The following is a 19227-nucleotide window of genomic DNA, read 5'->3' on the forward strand; positions in this document are numbered from 1 at the left end:
TGTCGTACTGCTGCCGGTTTTGTTGAAGAAGAAGCTGCCTTGTTGACCTGCATTATCCTAATCATTCACCGAGCTGTTTTCAGTGTTTTTGTACCATTCTCAGATTTCCGCCAATACGTCAAAGCCTTTAGCAGTTCAATATTTTATTTTATTATATTTTTTCCGGTCTGTTGTCGTCTTTGTGTAGGTACTGGTACCTTTTTGTTAAAGGAAAAAAAAAAAAAAAAAGATGTGTTGGCTTTAAAGTGAATTTATCTTTTAGAGAGATAGTTAATATGAAATTATAGGGTTTGTGTGCGGAGATTTGTTTTTGTTTTTTTAAACGGTGCTTTGTTTAAGGAATTGAAAAAAACAAACTGTATTCTAGCTTTTCTGGCGGTACATGTGTGATTTAATATCTATGACAGTTAAGTGCAATTATTTCATCACTCTAAAATGCTATTTTTGTGTCGGTTACTGCAGGTGTTTTAATGTCTTTGCAAAGTGACAGATTTTGATGCCTTCTTGACAGTGGTAGACTTTTTGTAGCTTTTTAGAAACTTTGTATTCATACAGTATCAATTGAAAATAAAAGACCATTAAATTGTTCATGTCTTTGTCCCGTTATTTATTTAGGGAGACACAAAGGGGGGTTATTTTACAGCTTTACTTTACAGTTATTTACTTTGGGGCTGAAACCGGCCATACACATCCCCCTCCCTCTAAGCATGGAGGAGTGGTCGGTGTCCTGGGAGGACAAAAGACTTTGGGGACAAATTCCGTTAGCCGACCCTTCTCTCCCCCATACATATTAGACTGACAGAAGGCGGACTTCATTGATGGTACTCTAATGTGTATGGGGGCCTCTAGGGTTTGGTTAGGGCTATTTTTGAGGTGGGAGTAAGTATTAGGCTGGGTTGGTTCAATATTGCAGCACCACAGTCTTTTCCCAAAAATGTTCAATTTTCACCTTTTAATAATACCCATTATACTCCAGATACACACTAGTAGGGTAGGTATTCCAGTATTCTAATGGTGGATTTAGACAGTCGGGCAGATTATCGGGAATGAACGATTGTTCCCGGCAATCTGCCTGTTTAAAGTTGCAGCAGAACCTCCGATGAATGAGCAAAACGCCACCCGTCATCGTTTCAGGGCAGTAGATCATACGGTCTGAAGAGCGATCCGCTGCCCAGAAATAATGCAGCGAGCAATAGCGATCCCTCGTCCTCGGACTGTGAAGGAGATCACTGCATGTAAATGTGTCTCCTCCACTGAACGCCTCCTTCCCGACAATCTGCTGCTCATCTGTGCCGGTAAATGTACCTCATGAGATTAGCAGACTAAACTATAATGCATCTGCCAAAATTACACCGTACCAGGACACTTATAACATACCCAGGACTATATCCAACCTATCCGGCATCGGTGCTACCGGTGTGTCACAAGAATGCCATTTGTGAGGACATGCTCTTTTTTAAGTGAAGCCTTTGGAAACGAGACGCTGGGTGTCTGTTGTGGTAGATTGTAACGTCTGGTTACTCTGTAACGGCTCCATGCCGGAGGTAAGACTGTTCACCATACACAAAACGTGGGTAAGTTTTCAAAGTTTTATATAGAGTTTAAAAACTGCTTAAAAAAGTTACACATTTGTGAAAATTGTTTCTGATTATACTTTGTATGAATCCTATTTTGGGGTAAATACTGTATAACCTGTAGAAGATTCAGACACATTGATCTGGTCTACAGAATGCAGCGGCCACCTTCACTATGAAAATGCAAATGTTTGAGCCAGAATTCGGGCACAACTTACTGCAGACCAGGAAACCGGCTCCATGCGAATGTGGCGTGTCCCTCAATGAACGGCTCGGACCGCGGGTCTACTGTCCTGTGGTCACACGTTACTGACGGCATGATGATGCTGCGGCATCAGTCAGATGCAGTGTTGTCTTCTGTGTCAAACTGGCTTTATTATTCAGATGCTCCTAAAGAATGGCTTATGACCAGAATGAGTCCATGGTCGGCTTGCATCCAGCTTCTAGATACGCTGAGGAACCGGAGAGCCACAGTTCTGGCGCATAAAAGTGCCACAGATTAGACACTGTTTTTGGTGGACAGATGTTCGGGCATGCAGACACATTTTCGGCATGGGTGGTATACACTAGACCAGTGGTGGCGAACCTTTTACAGACAGAGTGCCCAAACTGCAACCCAAAACCCACATATTTATCACAAAGTTCCAAAACTGCAATGTAACCTGAATGCTACAGTCCAATAGTACATCTTGTACTATTACCCATGTACGTTATCATTTAGCTATTATATCCTGCCTACATTCAATGCGATGCCCTGTGCCGTTCATGGTGCGCCCCCTGTGCTGTGCCCTGTGCCGTGCATGGTGTTCCCTACGTCGCCTGTGCCGTGCATGGTGTGCCCTGTACGTTACCTGAGTTCAGTACAGCAAGAACTGATGGCATGATGAGGCATTATGAAGCTGTGAGATCAGTCAGATGCAGTGTTGTCTTCTGTGTGCCGTGCATGGTGTGCCCTGCGCCCCCTGTGCCGTGCATGGTGTGCCCTGCGCCAATGAATGGCAGGAAACCTCTAAGGCGTGTTGGTACCATAGACTTTTTCCAGGGTGCGGGGGCCTACAGAGGGCTCAGTTCTGCCTCTGGCACCCGTTCGCCACCACTGCACTGTCTGAAGCTGAACCAGATTTAGCATCGTTTTTCTGTCCACTATTTAGACCGGGTTAGTGAATGTCGGCCAATGTTTTTCTTTACAAGGGGCAGGTTTATCATCTATGCCATGGATTTGGAGCTCAAAAGTTGGAAAACCTGGTGTTGCAAACTTTTCAATGACATTGCGACTAGATTTAGTCACTTTTACATTACACCACCCATGTCCGTTTCTGAAGATGGGGCGTGGTGAGGGCATTGTGGGCGGGGCCATCGGCCACTGGAAAGACGTCTCATTATTTACACTAGAAGCCGACACAAATGACCAATCCAAGCTGGAGTAGATTTCAGTCTGGTGTATGGACTGCCAGAGTAATACCTGCCCCGGCAGCGCAGCGCCCATGCACGTCGTGACAAATCAGTTTTACCCATAAATGTATGCCGGTGAAAAGCACAGATGCGCAACTCTGAGGCTACTTTCACACTTGCGTTCAGAGCGGATCCGTCTGAGACCTGGATAGTGATACCCTACTACCCTGCAGCTGATATACGTGTGGGATCGGGGACCGCTTCACACGGACTCATTTATATTCTGGCTGCCAATGTCAGGGGCCACATGGACGGCACTGGCCTTTTTCCGTTGACCGCTCCACCCTTTCTATTTAAAAAGTGTCAGCTCTTATGGGCAGCGTCCTCTCACTTCCCCTTTTTTTCTTACAGCCCCAGTTGTATAGAATATGTCTCTAGAATGTAAAGGGGGTTTAGACGGCCCGTTCCTTCCCGACAGTCGGCTGCAGCGATCTCCTCCACAGTATGAGGGATCCTTATTGCGATCGCTCATCCCCGTACAGAATCATTGTTTTGGGCAGTGGATCGCTGTTTAGACAGTAGGCTCTGCTGCCCAGAGACAATGATAGGAGTGACTGCACGAATGGGCGATTGGCGGCACATTTAGACAGGCAGATTGTTGGGAACAAGTGTTCACAGGAACATTCATTCAAATTCACCTCATCTGTACAAAGGCCCTTTTTATTTCACATATTTGAGGCCGTGCCCTCCTTTTGCTGCACCCTTAGAGGTTCCAGCAGTTTTCTGCACATCTCTTATTTCTTGATCTGTGAATCACATTTTGATTGTTTTCGTTGCACCACCCATGTTTCCTGTTCATGACGGCATCGACAGGTGTGCGATCAGCTTCTTATCTGGCGAGTTTCCAGGCCGTTCCAATAAAGCAATCTTGTGTTGTGCGAAAAAAAAAAAAAAAAAAAAAAAAAGACTCCTTGATTTCTCAGGAAATCCAGCCGAGCGCCAGGTCTTGCTGGAACCAGTCATAACCACTTGAAAACCACGTCTGCAGTGTTGGTAACCGCTTACAACTTCAGGATCGGCACATGTTATTTACTGTTCATCAGGCCTTCGGTGGGGTCCCCTGGTCCAGCAGCTGTGAAGCACCCACAAGGCAGCACAGTGGGTGCCTATTCCGGGCCTTGCTGGATGTGGTCAGGTTCTTCGAGTGTGTGTTGAATGGACTTTGATCTGTGCTCTTGCACGTCAGAGTTGGTTATCAGTGATAGCTCTCTCTGTATACACACACAGAGAGTACTGTCAGTCACTGATGGTTGTACACGGGGACGTGTTATCAGTGATAGCATTCTCTGTGTAAGTGTGTATACAGAGAGAGCTGTCAGTCACTGATGGTTGTACACGGGGACGTGTTATCAGTGATAGCATTCTCTGTGTAAGTGTGTATACAGAGATAGCTGTCAGTCACTGATGGTTGTACACGGGGACGTGTTATCAGTGATTGCATTCTCTGTGTAAGTGTGTATACAGATAGCTGTCAGTCACTGATGGTTGTACACGGGGACGTGTTATCAGTAATTGCATTCTCTGTGTAAGTGTGTATACACAGATGGCTTCTTATTGGTGACTGACAGCTCTCCTGTATGAATGAGCTCAGAAACGGCAGAGATTTAAAGGGGCTGTACATATTTGGAGGGGTTTTTAGCAGCACCCGTATTGTGCAGACCTACCTACTTCCCGACTCCAGCTCTCCCCAGTCTTCTCTTGATGTGAACAGTTCTGGGCTCCTGTAAACAAGGCAGACATAGCAGAGCTGGAGAGGGTCCAGAGGAGGGCAACTACAGTAATAACTGGAATGGTGCAACTACAGTACCCTGAAAGATTATCAAAACTAGGGTTATTGACTTTAGAAAAAAGATGACTGAGGGGAGATCTAATTACTATGTATAAATATATCAGGGGTCAGTACAGAGATCACTCCCATCATCTATTTATCCCCCAGGACTGTGACGAGGGGACATCCTCTGCGTCTGGAGGAAAGAAGGTTTGTACACAAACATAGAAGAGGATTCTTTACGGTAAGAGCGGCGAGACTGTGGGCTCTTTACGGTAAGAGCGGCGAGACTGTGGGCTCTTTACGGTAAGAGCGGCGAGACTGTGGGCTCTTTACGGTAAGAGCGGCGAGACTGTGGGCTCTTTACGGTAAGAGCGGCGAGACTGTGGGCTCTTTACGGTAAGAGCGGCGAGACTGTGGGCTCTTTACGGTAAGAGCGGCGAGACTGTGGGCTCTTTACGGTAAGAGCGGCGAGACTGTGGGCTCTTTACGGTAAGAGCGGCGAGACTGTGGGCTCTTTACGGTAAGAGCGGCGAGACTGTGGGCTCTCTGCCTGAGGAGGTGGTGATGGTGAGTACAATAAAGGAATTCAGGAGGGGCCTGGATGTATTTCTGGAGTGTAATAATATTACAGGCTATAGCTACTATGTAAACTTCTGTTTTAACACCACTGCAGGCAATCGCTGGCCGCAGTTGTGACTCACTCCCCTTGTGTCATGACAAATGGTCACATGATGCAAGGGGAGCAGGTTACTGCAGCAGCCATCGATTGGCTGCAGTGGGGTCAAAACAGCTGTTTACATCCTTGAAGTGCAGCCAAGGCCAGGGAGAGAAGTAGTATGTGTCCCTTTGCAGGTCCCCCCACCCCAAACATACACAGCCCTTTAAATGTATAAATCACAAGCTTTGCTGAATCTATGTATCGATCTGCTCCTCCTGCTTCAGATAATCTTTTGATAGTAACAATAGCGCAATCTGCAGCGTTATTCTTGCTGTAAAATATCCCCCCCCCCCCAAAAGCATCCATCGCAAAAGAGATCCCTTTGTGGCCGTCGTCAATCCATTCAGCACCATGTGGGTGAAGAGCCGACTTACCCCACTCTCATGACTGCACTCCATTGATTGCTCATCAATGTACTTTTTACACGCACAACAATGCAAATTCATATGCGTTTTAGCTCACACCCTCAAAATTGGACACCAAATTTGGTTACAAGGGGTGCCTGGGAAGGTTTTCATGAAGGTCTCAGCTCTTTATGATGTACCTTTCTTGCGATATTAATAAAAAAAATGCAAATATGGCACCATCCACATGACCCGTATTAGCCAATAGATTCTCACAGGTCCTTCAGTCATATCCCAACATACACATGGTCACATGACTCTTATTAGCCAATAGAAGCTCCTCGGCTCTTCAGTCTTCGCCTCACTGACGCACATGCTGTTTTACACAAGGTTACTATGACATCTTGGCCATCTTTCTTCACTGTTATAAGGTTAATGTTAAGGGGGTGGGGTGCTGTGGAGGTCACGGTTAGGGGGTGGGGTGCTGTGGAGGTCACGGTTAGGGGGTGGGGTGCTGTGGAGGTCACGGTTAGGGGGCGGGGTGCTGTGGAGGTCACGGTTAGGGGGCGGGGTGCTGTGGAGGTCACGGTTAAGGGGCAGGGCGCTGGAGGTCACAGTTAAGGGGGTGGGGTGCTGTGGCGGTCACGGTTAAGGGGCGGAGCACTATGGAGGTCACGGTTAAGGGGGTGGAGCGCTATGGAGGTCACAGTTAAGGGGGCGGGGCGCTGTGGAGGTCACGGTTAAGGGGGCGGAGCACTATGGAGGTCACGGTTAAGGGGGTGGAGCACTATGGAGGTCACGGTTAAGGGGACAATTTAAAAATAAAATAAAACTAACTGTCGGGGTATATAGGGTTATTAGCGATTTCCCTCCTGGGCACCCTTGGAACAAATCCAATAAACGCACAAACAGACCAACACTTCATACTCTGGCAGCGCCAGGGACTCTTTCTAGTTATATACACAATGCAGATTTAAATCCGCAATACATGTCGTTTTCGGTGCAGATTTTCCTTCCGCAGTGTGTGGCTGAGAATTGTTAAAAACTCGTCTACTTTAACAATCAGCAGATTTTTCTTTTTTTTTGGCCTGCAAATTCAGATACAATCTGCAGAGCATCTGGGTGCTCCAGGTATTCAGGGTGTGTGTTTGTTTTTTATATTATAATCGTGGCCATAGGTGTATATCTAAAGGTGAACACTGCTCCCTATTCTTCATTGTTCTCCATTACCGCTCTTTTTCCGGGTACACCCTCTCCAGTAATAATCTTTTTAGATCTCTAGACTGGTCTATAAAATCTGCCTCTTCACCCGCTATCCTTCTCAATCTTGTAAATTGCCCATAGGGTACTGCTTTTTACATACGGGGGTGGAAGCTCCTGAAGTGCTAGAGGGAATTCGTGGCAGGAGGCTTTCTGTATACTTTAGTTTTTCATATTTGTACATTGACTCTTACAGTCCAGTTTCTTCCCCTTTGCCCCCTTCTGATTTTTCTCCTAAAGGAAGTCTTGAATTGAGAGTGAGACAAACTGATAACCAACAGCAATTGTTTTTTATAAAATTGGGAAAGAAAATAATACCGATGTAAGTGGAAATTAAAGAGAAAGAAAGACAAATTTTTGAGAGATAAACTGGACTATGATAATGATTGTAAAGAGAGTAGAAAGCAGACCAGGGAGAAGGAGAAATATGGATGGACGGACCACAGAATCTGATCCAAGCGCTTCAGAAGATCTAAATAATGCAACAATGGCTACGAAGGCGAGAGGAGAGACGTCAATTGGGGAGACAGCGCCCTTTTAGGAGAAAAATCGGAAGGGGGCGATCAAAGGGGAAGAAACTGGAACGGAAGATACAAAAGGAAACGAGTATCTTGGAAGCAATAAGAATGGGCGTGGAGGACACCGGAGAGCAAACAAGGGGAAGCAATGTTGTACATAACAGATGTGAACTTAGAGGAGGATTGTCTATGGTTGCGGTCAAAGGGTTTGAACTTTAGTTTAGTGGAAGGATTTGATCCAGTAGATTTTGAAGTAGATTTGTTCAAAGCTCTCAGGAAGTTGAATCTGCAAACGTTTTATAAAAATAACAGAATAAAGTGGAGGTAAAAGGAGAAAACCCGAGCCCGAGCAGTGAGGATGGATTCTGTAGGAGTAAATACAGGAGATAAAGATGGGAACACATGGCTGGCCCTACAGCAAGAGACGGTACAAACACAGGAACCGTTTATGAAAGGCGTCAAATCAACATTTAACCCTCCCTTTTCGGCTGGAAGTAGCTTAGATATTTTTCAAAAACAGGTACTCAAAGAAGTGAGATGCCGGATATATCCAAAGATGAAGAAAAGTATCAGTAAGGGGGAAGCACGGGCCCCGCAGTGGCTTAATATAATGGTGACACCAGCCGACAAGGGAGGTCACATAGTGTTGATGCAGAAAGAATATTACATAAAAAGCTTTGGGACAGCGCGAGGACAAGTATATACACGACTGGCGAATAACCCAATCTTACAATATCAGAAGCAGCTGAGGTCACTGCTGTGGAAATAGATGGGGAGAGGTTGTATCCCAAATACCCTACAAAACCTTGTACTTAAAGTGCATAAATCGGTGGAAAATCCACCTGGACGACCGATGGTGTCAGGAATAGGGTCAATTACCGAACCCCTGTCACAATATGTAGATTGGCTACTTCGTCCTCTTTTGAAAGGGATACCATCATATCTGAAAGATACTAACGCATTTCTGCACTGATTAGGGATATACAGTGGCAAGAAGGAGATCTTTTAGCATCTATAGCTGTAGAAAGCGTGTACACAAGAATGTGAGTGAGCAGTAGGCGGAATTTGGAAGGGAAGCTTTGAGATTTGTCATGACACATGACGCCTTTATATGTGATAATAAATGGCATTTCCAGCCGTGGGGACGCCAGTCTCCTGCACTTTTGCAAACTTATATCTGTCTACCTTTGAGGATAAATGTGTGTTCACCACTAAAAATAAATTTGTGAGTAACAAAGCTTTTTTGAGATTTATTGATGAGATTTTCATCTCATGGAGAGGAACTGAAGTGCAATTTGAGGAATTTGTGGAGTATTTAAACACTGGGAATGATATGAATATGAAATTTACCAGCAACATAAGCCCAAGAGAATTGGAATTTTTGGATGTAAGAGTCAATGTACAAGGGGGAATATGAAAAACTAAAGTATACAGAAAGCCTCCTGCCACGAATTCCCTCTTACACTTCAGGAGCTTCCACCCCCCATATGTAAAAAAAAAAAAAAAAGCAGTACCCTATGGGCAATTTACAAGATTGAGAAGGATAGCGGGTGAAGAGGCAGATTTTATAGACCGGTCTAGAGATCTAAAAAGAAGATTACTGGAGAGGGTGTACCCGGAAAAAGAGCGGTAAAGGAGAACAATCGAGAAGAGGGAGCAGTGTTCACCTTTACATATACACCTGTGGCCACGATTCCAAAAAAGGCCATCCTGAATAACTGGAGCTTCCTTGCCCATGATGAAGATCTAAATGAAAAAACTAAGAATCCACCATTGATGAGCGTTAGAAGGAGCCAGACCATTAGAAACAAGATGGTAAGAAGCAGGTTTGAGAGCAGACAGGAAAATTGGCTAGAGAAAGGAACACCACAGGGAAATTATAAACGTGGCCAATGTACGGCATGTCCATTTATAATTAAGTCTAGAAACCTGAATATAGGAGGAGTGAAACGCACAGCGAAACAGTTTATATCATGTAAAACGCAGTTTTTGGTTTGTTATATTCTGTCCATGTGGAAGGTTCTATATAGGAAAAACCATAAGATGTTTATACATAAGGTTCAGAGAACATAAGAAATCCATTGAGACTTGGCTCGCCGAGATTGATGGAGCATATAAGAGAAGCGCATGGACAGTAATGTCCTCACAGGTGCAGGAATAGAAATAGTGGGAGTTTCAGTGAATGGAGGAGATGGACATCGTGTATTACTCCACAGAGAAGCCTCTTGGACAATTAAAACAAATGCGATGGGACCTTTAGGCCTAAACGATAAGAATGACCTAGCCGTATGTGTATATCATTGTTATAGTGATGACGTCAGACACACAGTCTATAGAGAGGAGCGTGCTGACGTCATCACATGAGAGGTCAGACGAAGCGCAGACTGCGCAAAACGGCCGTGGCCTGCGGTTGAGCGAGTGCCCGCTCCAGCAACCGTGTTCATGTTTTAACGTTGACTAAACAGGCTGCCAAGACGTTCAGCCCCTGTCTGATTGGCCATCTTTCATACAGTAAAATGCCAAGGTTGCTGGAAGACTGTTGGTTGCAGGAACAGTTAGGGTGGATTTACACTGCGCTATTGTCAGGCCGAACATTACTAGGGACACTCGGACCCTATAACAGGCCTGTGTAAATGCAGATTACCCAGAGAATACCCCAAACACTGGTTCATAGGGTGAAATCATTGCTTCTGGGCAGTAAATTGAGCTGTGAACAGTGACGCAGAAACAGTGGATGACATTAGTGGTCGCTGCATGGAAACCCTTCTCCTTCCTCCACTGACAAGCGGGGAGTTATCGGGAAGGAATGATCTCTTCCCAGTCGGTGAGTGTAAGTGAATCCTACACCGTGTGGTCTCCAGCGTTCCCGGACCGCACACAGGAGGAGGTATCGTTAGTTACCGATGGCCGTCTCTGGAAGCCCATTCCCAAATACAATCAGAGGAGAATGTTGGTGTCCGCGTCAAACATGCTTTCACTCAGTCAATCAGCGGCACTTTTACACGGGCAGTTACTGGGCACGCTCCTTCCCAATAATTGCCCCATCAGCGGCCTGTGTAAAGGGGCCTTCAGAATGTCAGCAATGGGACAACCTCTAAAAAGTTCTCTCCAGGGGATCAATCTGCAGCGCCTCATTCCCCCAGCGCCTCATTCTGCAGGATAAATGGTAATTGAAAATAAACAAGAATCGCGTTCTCACCGCTCCGAGAATATCTGCCATCATAATCGGTCTGAGGTTCCAGAAAGCAGGACGCGTCCTCCGCCTCTGACCGGCCACTCGCTCCTGAGATAAAAAAATAAAATAAAATGGTCTGTGTGTTTAGTGAGAACATGAAGGAGGTCTGTGTGTCTGGTCTCCACACTAATGTAGAAGTCTTGGTACCACAGATGTTTACAGGAAGAGACGGCATCCTTGAAGCGAGGCCTTCAGCTCCGAGAGCGAGTCTGTGTTAGGACGCGGTCACCGGCTGCAGGACCTCAGAGCCGCACACTATACCGCCATGCGACTATTGCTTACTGGCTAGATATTCAGGCAGTAATATGTACAGGGCAAACAATGAACAGACCCGTCTGGGTATCGAGGTGTCAGGGAGAGTATTTTGTCTCTGACCAGGGTACGTCCTAAAATGAGCACAGCCAACGTCTCCTCCTTAGGGGTTGCACCTCGTCGTGCGCAGTGGCCTCAGAAGCTGCGCAGTTACTTTTCACTAATGCATTTGATTATTGCTCACTTTTTCTACCCAAGGAGCTGGACTGTAACTGTCGTTAGCAGAGCGTCTGTCGTCCTGAGGATTCAGAAATCAAAGCCTGTAATCAATAGTCGTCCCTCCCCCACTACAGTATGTGGCCGTTATCTCAGACCAGGCGAGTTCGACGCGTCCACGTTTTAGCATCTGTACACGGCCGGATACGCCACAGTTCACAAGAGGCAAACTTCGATCACTCCAGGATTCATTTCAGCTCCATTTAAGGGGAATGTGTCATCAGAAAATGGCCTATTGTGTAAATCATGTTTTACATATTTTAAAGAATTTTTGGTGATATTTTTTTATTTTTCATGTCAATATCTATAGTTCAACAAAAACGATAAAACCCTGCAGTTTTCACACTGACCACAAGGAATAATCATGTTAAGGAAATAGAATAAAAAAAATCTACAATCAGAAAATAAAAACAGATTAGATAAAAAGGAGACGAGGCCCTATCGGTTTTTAACTGGCAGATAATATTTTTGGTGACATTTCCTTTATTTGGTGGGGGGGGGGGATACTGCAGCCATAATAGGGGGACACAGCCGCAGCCATAATAGGGAGGCGCAGCCGCAGCCATAATAGGGAGGCGCAGCCATAATAGGGAGGCGCAGCCGCAGCCATAATAGGGAGGCGCAGCCGCAGCCATAATAGGGAGGCGCAGCCGCAGCCATAATAGGGAGGCGCAGCCGCAGCCATAATAGGGAGGCGCAGCCGCAGCCATAATAGGGAGGCGCAGCCATAGTAGGGAGGCGCAGCCGCAGCCATAATAGCGACGCGCAGCCATAATAGGGAGGCGCAGCCGCAGCCATAATAGGGGGACGCAGCCGCAGCCATAATAGGGAGGCGCAGCCGCAGCCATAATAGGGACGCGCAGCCGCAGCCATAATAGGGACACGCAGCCGCAGCCATAATAGGGGGACGCAGCCGCAGCCATAATAGGGAGGCGCAGCCATAATAGGGAGGCGCAGCCGCAGCCATAATAGGGAGGCGCAGCCGCAGCCATAATAGGGAGGCGCAGCCATAATAGGGAGGCGCAGCCGCAGCCATAATAGCGACGCGCAGCCATAATAGGGAGGCGCAGCCGCAGCCATAATAGGGGGACGCAGCCGCAGCCATAATAGGGAGGCGCAGCCGCAGCCATAATAGGGACGCGCAGCCGCAGCCATAATAGGGACACGCAGCCGCAGCCATAATAGGGGGACGCAGCCGCAGCCATAATAGGGAGGCGCAGCCGCAGCCATAATAGCGACGCGCAGCCATAATAGCGACGCGCAGCCGCAGCCATAATAGGGGGACGCAGCCGCAGCCATAATAGGGAGGCGCAGCCGCAGCCATAATAGGGACGCGCAGCCGCAGCCATAATAGGGACACGCAGCCGCAGCCATAATAGGGGGACGCAGCCGCAGCCATAATAGGGGGACACAGCCGCAGCCATAATAGGGGGACACAGCCGCAGCCATAATAGGGACGCAGCCGCAGCCATAATAGGGGGACGCAGCCGCAGCCATAATAGGGAGGCTCAGCCGCAGCCATAATAGGGAGGCGCAGCCGCAGCCATAATAGGGAGGCGCAGCCGCAGCCATAATAGGGAGGCGCAGCCATAATAGGGAGGCGCAGCCATAATAGGGACGCACAGCCGCAGCCATAATAGGGACACACAGCCGCAGCCCACCATTCCACTGTACTGAATTTACATCACCCATCAGAGAGCGAACATAATATGGACCCCAAAATGCCGCTGTGTAAAATGACCACACCAGCAGATTGTGTCCCTGAGGCACGTGACCGCGCCGTGTTCTGCAGTCCCCAAATTACGGAATGGAATGGGCCGTCCATAAATAGAAATGCCTATTCTTGTCTGTAAAACGGACAAGAATAGGACATGTTCTATTTTCTTTTGTGGGGCCGTGGAATGTCTGAGCCCCAGCGATCCTGAGAATGAAGCTGTTCAGTCTTCCTTGCCCAGGGAGTGGTGGGGGCAGCCATTGCTAAATCCCTGCGCGATCTCTTCATCCACAGGAGCAGTGGGGGTCTCAGAAGTTAGAAGCCCACCGATAAGAACGTGGGAATATCTGTTTAAAGAACAAAATAAAAAAAACGTGGTAAAATGTAGTGTATCCGATGTGGGTCTTTGCTGGTGTGAATGAGCCTGCGCGCCACCTGAGCGGCCATGACGCTTCTTTCTCGGCTCACGCTTTACAGGCGCTCCTCATCTGCCTTCAGACTTGTTTACTCGGCTGCACCTTAATATTTTCTGCATGAAGGGAGGAGGATGGTGGCAGCCGGGATACCAGGGCGGGCGGCACAATCCGAGCCCTAAATATGATGCCAGAACGTTCGGTTCCAGTTCTCCATCATAACTCAGTCACTTCCTTTCTATCGTACAGTGGACAACACTGACCCAACCGGTTCCAGCAGATTTCATTTCTTTTTTTGCAGGGGGGAGGGGAGGTCATTGTTCTTTTTGGCAGCAAAGTGACAACGTGAATAGGATTATTAATGTAATATTGCCAATGTCGCCCTCTGCCCATAGTATACACTGACCTCGCTGGGAATAGCACCTACTAGTAACGGGTATCATTACTCCATCAGCGCCGATCCCAGACCGTTCAATGGACTGAATTTGTGTTTACTTGAAGGTCCACTTACCTGCCTTCCCAGAACTACACTGCCAACATGGCCGGTGATGGAGGGTCCTGGCCGACAGACAGAGGAACTAGCGCATGGGCTAATTGAATGGAGGCCCCTGATGGTCCAGACCCTCCATCAGTTGCCACTTTGGGAGCGCAGCACCAGGAGGCAGGTAGGTGGACCATATTAAACAACTGCACATCAGTAATACTGGTTACTAGCTGCTGCATGTAAGGTAGATCGCTAAGCAATGAAGCCACAGGCTGAACTGCGGACAATGGAATCCTTCCCCTGACTGTGAAGGTAGTTAGGATGCTGCTATATGACATTGGTGAGATGCACCGCCGGGAGCCTGCGCACTGGAGGATCGGGGACGCCGTATACAACGGTCCATCTACAATGGGGTTGTGTAGGTTGCCTTGGCATGCGTTTTCACTTACGCCCACCATCATGTGTTCCGTTTTTTTTCCACACATAAATAAATTGAAATAATTGTTTTTAACCATTTAATGACAGTAATATTTTTATAACACTTTATGTACACATGGATTCTGTACCAATTACGCATTGATATTTATCACATTGTTTTTTCACACTGCGCCAAGGTTTCTCAAGTAGCCCGGGACCTAACACTCTCCTACCTGAGCCGTATGGGCGATACCAGGAGCCAGTGGGCAAATTACAGGACCATGAGGCCGACTCACAAACAACTCACCAGTTACCTCCAGCATGTGGCCATGCTTGCAATGGGAGGAGGGAGGAGTCTGCGAGTCCCACTCAAGACTGGCCGATATGGCCCAGGCCTCACAGGTGCACCGAGTATATCGGCAACAAGTGACAGGTCTCACGCAGGTTGGAGGCAAGGAAGGGGTGGATAGTTCGGTCCACACCCCTGTTCCACCACAGGCGAGACCAGCTGGAAGTAATCGGGCTGCACAAAGCACCTCCCAGGGTGTCAGCAAGGGGGGAGTCTGGTACCTGTGGACAGAGGCCTGGAGGCTCTGTGTGGTCCAAGCCAGGAGGGCTGAGAGACCACGATTCCCCATGTGTGCTGAGACACTGGACTGGAGGCAGTGGGCGTACTGGGCTCTGTACAGCCAGGAGGCTGGGGGACATTGGCTGAGAAAGCCGCACATGTTCACAGGGTGTGAACAAGGACTTAGGGGAGTCAGGAAACTCTGTGTTAGTTAGAGCCTGGACGGGCGAGTGTTTATTATTTTATGTGGATGTCACATGTGTTAGGTGAAGCTGCGACTTCATGATGACCTGTATTGGTTGGAGTGTGCGCAATAAATGCACGGTTTGGACCTGAAACCTGGTGTCCTAAAGTCGTATCTCTGAGAATGACCCCCAAATAAGAGGCGATCCCTTACAATTGGTGGAGGATGCGGGCATGTGTTCCTGCTGAGAAGTGCTGGAAGCCTGCTAGTTTGCAGGAGCAGAGACTGCTGGTGTTAATCTGAACATTATTTATTTTTTTTTATTTTTTTTCTGTGGTGCAAACAGTGCAGGATTTAAAGGGCCAGAAGCCCAGTACAAGAGACTGATCAGTGGAAATGGCTGCAAAATGGTATAGCCCGTGGGAGAAATCCTGCGATTTAGTGATCAGGGGAATCCCGCTGGGGGTCATACTAGACTCCCGCCAGCAAGTGTCTCGGGTCCTGCCTGAAATTCTGGACTTTGTAACAATGAATTTGATGTTACAGATACGCTCCTGCATGAGGGCGTGCTGGGCCGGGATATCTGTTTGTTGCTGTGGGGTAAGGTAGACCCTTCTGCAGATAGTGACGAAACTCCTGCAGAACCTGTACCTGTCCCTTTAAGTGAGGATCTAAGGGAGCTGCACTTTGACCTGCATGGGGAAAGAATATTGACCATTGGAAACAATGGTGCTGGTCAAGTGCAAAGTGATGGTGACAAAAGTGCGGAAATGCATAAGGAAAATGTGATGTCATATGAAATATGTGGTGACGGTGATATATCTTTTCCGTTGCAGGTTGTGGTCAGGGGAGAAGCGCCCCCTGGTGGTAAAAATGTAAATGATGATGAAACTTTATTTTCTGCATCTGCTATGTTTCATCAAGCGCGATATGACTTAATCAAAAGGTTTGAAGACGTGCATATAAGTAGTGCGGAGCAAAGCCCAGCTCCAGCTCGGTGTTTGAAGGTGCAGGAAAATATGATCGGGTTAGAGGGTGTACCGCACGTGCCAGAGGTGGAAGTGCAGTCTCCACAATGTTGGTTGGTTACTAAGGAAGTGTCCCAGGTGGGGATTAGCTCAGCGGTGCCCCTAGAGGTCAGAATTAATACCGACACGAGCGGTATAGGTGACGTATGTGCTGTGACCGATAGCAACTCAGAGAGTGAAGCTACCGTATCAAGGTCCTGCGAAACTAAGGTGGTTACTAGTAACGACCAGACAGTTATATCTGACGAGATGGGAATTAAGTCGGGTGACATCAGCCTAGGGTCTGAAGCCCATATCCAGACAGTTGTAGGTGACCTGACACGACAGTACAGCTGCAAACAGGAGGATGATCTCTCTCTCTCCTCACGCTCCCTAGAAACGTTAGAGACGGGACTAGCTGTCTTCACAGAGCAACTGAAGAAGGTTTCAGAAAGGGCAAAGAAGGAGAATGGTGATACTCCTACATCTGCTGCAGCAGAGCCGAGCAAGGAGCAGCTGGAACCGGAGGCCCAAAAGCGGGGCACTTCCCACAAGCTTGTGCAAAAAGCTGAAAAGAAACTGCTGAAAAACATGGAGTTGGTGGTTCAGCGCCTGGAGAAACAGCGTGTGACATACAAAAAGGTGGAGAAAACCAAGAACAAACTTTAGCGAGGATTGGATGATCTGATGGTGGACCTGGACCACCAGAAGCAAGTTATGTCTAATCCAGCGAAGAAACAGGAGAAGTGTGACTGGCTCCTAGCTGAAGAGAAATGCATCTCGGCTCGATATGGTGAAAAACGTGACCAAACAGAGACTGATGCTTGGGAAAAGGAGACCAAGGCCCTCTCATTGGCTAGAGCCCTGGAAGAAGCGTTTGAGGAGCATGCTGAATTGGAGAGGCTGAACAAGCAACTCAGAGCAGAGGCGGAAAATCTCATGAGCTTAAAAGATGAGTTGGAGAAACCTGAAGAGGAGCGTTCTCTGGAAGACGTCAAGAAGCCAGAGCCTGTTAAAAATGGGACTGGAGAGGGTGGCACTGTGGAGCTGGCTGTGGCAGAGAAGATGGAAGATGCTTCTGCTAAACCAGTTGATGGGGCTGATGTGGATGCCGAAGACCACAGACCCGTGGTAGCGTGTAACCTAGGCCTGGAAGACGTCCCCTCTGCATACAGGGCCTTCCAAATAGCCAGCAGATTGCTGGGGAAGAAGTACAAGGAGGTGAACGATCAGTTTTTGGATCCGGGCTATTACAATGGCCTGTATCTCCTGACTCCTCCACAAAATAAGAACAGGGTCCTGGGTGAGCCTCTGGAGAAAATGACAGAAGACGAGGAGTCTGCTGAAGACCCTGGTACCTCCTGCCTCGATGAGAAAGAGGGGGAGGGGTTAACAGGGCAAGTGTATGCTGCCATGTCCGAGAAGGATGAGAAGGCGGTCAAAGAGACTGGACACTTCAAGAAGACAAAGACTGAAAAAGTTAAGGGCCGATGTGTTGGTTGACGTGAAGTCCCCAGGTGCTACAGAGACCAAAGTTGAGCCAAAGCCGCGGCCGAAGTGGAAAAAGCCGCTAAAGAAGCAGAGGTCTCTAAAACTGCCATAGTAGCTGGGGTAACTACTGCTGGAAAGAAGGAAGAAGTGACCCAGATGCACGTAAAAGAAGCGAGTAGGGGCAAGCATGCTCTGCTGAAGGAGCCCTGCAAAGCAAAGGAGAAAGTGTCGGGATATGACCATGACTGGGAACAGTCCAAGAAAGGACGTGAGGCGCATGTACAGGAGCCAGAGGATCTAAAAAGAGAGAGAGATAAAAATATACGAGAGCGCATCATTATCACTCGGGAAAAAGTAGGAAGAGAGTATCTGGAAATGAGCTGTGCACATGAGGCCTTTAGGCAGTTTTGGTTAGGCAAGATGTTGGTTTCAGTGATAAATGAAGCTCTGCTGGCGTAGGTCTGGCAGAACAAAGGGAAGGTACGTGTCACCGAGGTTCCTGGCCTCGGTGAACTAAGAACCGGTAATTTTCTGTGTCAGCGGCAGCTAGTGCTCGCTGACACTGGGTTACTTAGTGTGGCTTTAAAGCCAATCCGGGCCGGTTCTTATTGAGAGCAGCCAAAGAGCAGGGGGGGTGGCTGTTCCCCACGTCCAGGCCAGGTGGATGCCCTCTCACCAGCCTCCCGTGGTTATGCAGGTGTTCACCCTCACGGGCTTGAACAAAGGGGGTATGTGAGACAGTGACAGGTCTCACGCAGGTTGGAGGCCAGGAAGGGGTGGATAGTTCAGTCCACACCCCTATTCCACCACAGGTGAGACCAGCTGGAAGTAATCGGGCTGCACAAAGCACCTCCCAGACTGTCAGCAAGGGGGGAGTGTGGTACCTGTGGACAGAGGCCTGGAGGCTCTGTCTGTGTGGTCCAAGCCAGGAGGGTTGAGAGACCACGATTCCCCATGTGATTCTGCCAGGAGGCTGGGGGACATTGGCTGAGAAAGCCGCACATGTTCACAGGGTGTGAACAAGGACTTAGGGGAGTCAGGAAACTCTGTGTTAGTTAGAGCCTGGATGGGCGAGTGTTTATTATTTTATGTGGATGTCACATGTGTTAGGTGAAGCTGCGACTTCATGATGACCTGTATTGGTTGGAGTGTGCACAATAAATGCACGGTTTGGACCTGAAACCTGGTGTCCTAAAGTCGTATCTGTGAGAATGACCCCCAAATAAGAGGCGATCCCTTACAATATATATATATATATATATATATATATACATATATATATATATATACACATATACATACACAGGTCCTTCTCAAAAAATAAGCATATTGTGATAAAGTTCATTATTTTCTGTAATGTGCTGATAAACATTAGACTTTCATATATTTTAGATTCATTACACACAACTGAAGTAGTTCAAGCCTTTTATTGTTTTAATATTGATGATTTTGGCCACAGCTCATGAAAACCCAAAATTCTAAATCTAAAAAAATTAGCATATTTCATCCTACCAATAAAAGAAAAGTATTTTTAATACAAAAAAAGTCA

General features: G+C 47.6%; 1 long non-coding RNA gene across 1 annotated transcript in view; it reads right to left on the bottom strand.

Moving 5' to 3' along the window:
• LOC122920885 overlaps window positions 1-19227 on the bottom strand; it is a 68943-nt gene that overhangs the window by 17122 nt on the left and 32594 nt on the right. Inside the window, exon 3 of the long non-coding RNA XR_006386945.1 lies at window positions 10837-10920. This is a non-coding gene — a long non-coding RNA (uncharacterized LOC122920885). The remainder of the gene's footprint in view (window positions 1-10836; window positions 10921-19227) is intronic.

The sequence above is a fragment of the Bufo gargarizans genome, chromosome 10 (genome assembly GCF_014858855.1).
Source record: "Bufo gargarizans isolate SCDJY-AF-19 chromosome 10, ASM1485885v1, whole genome shotgun sequence".
In the NCBI taxonomy this organism is placed as follows: domain Eukaryota; kingdom Metazoa; phylum Chordata; class Amphibia; order Anura; family Bufonidae; genus Bufo; species Bufo gargarizans.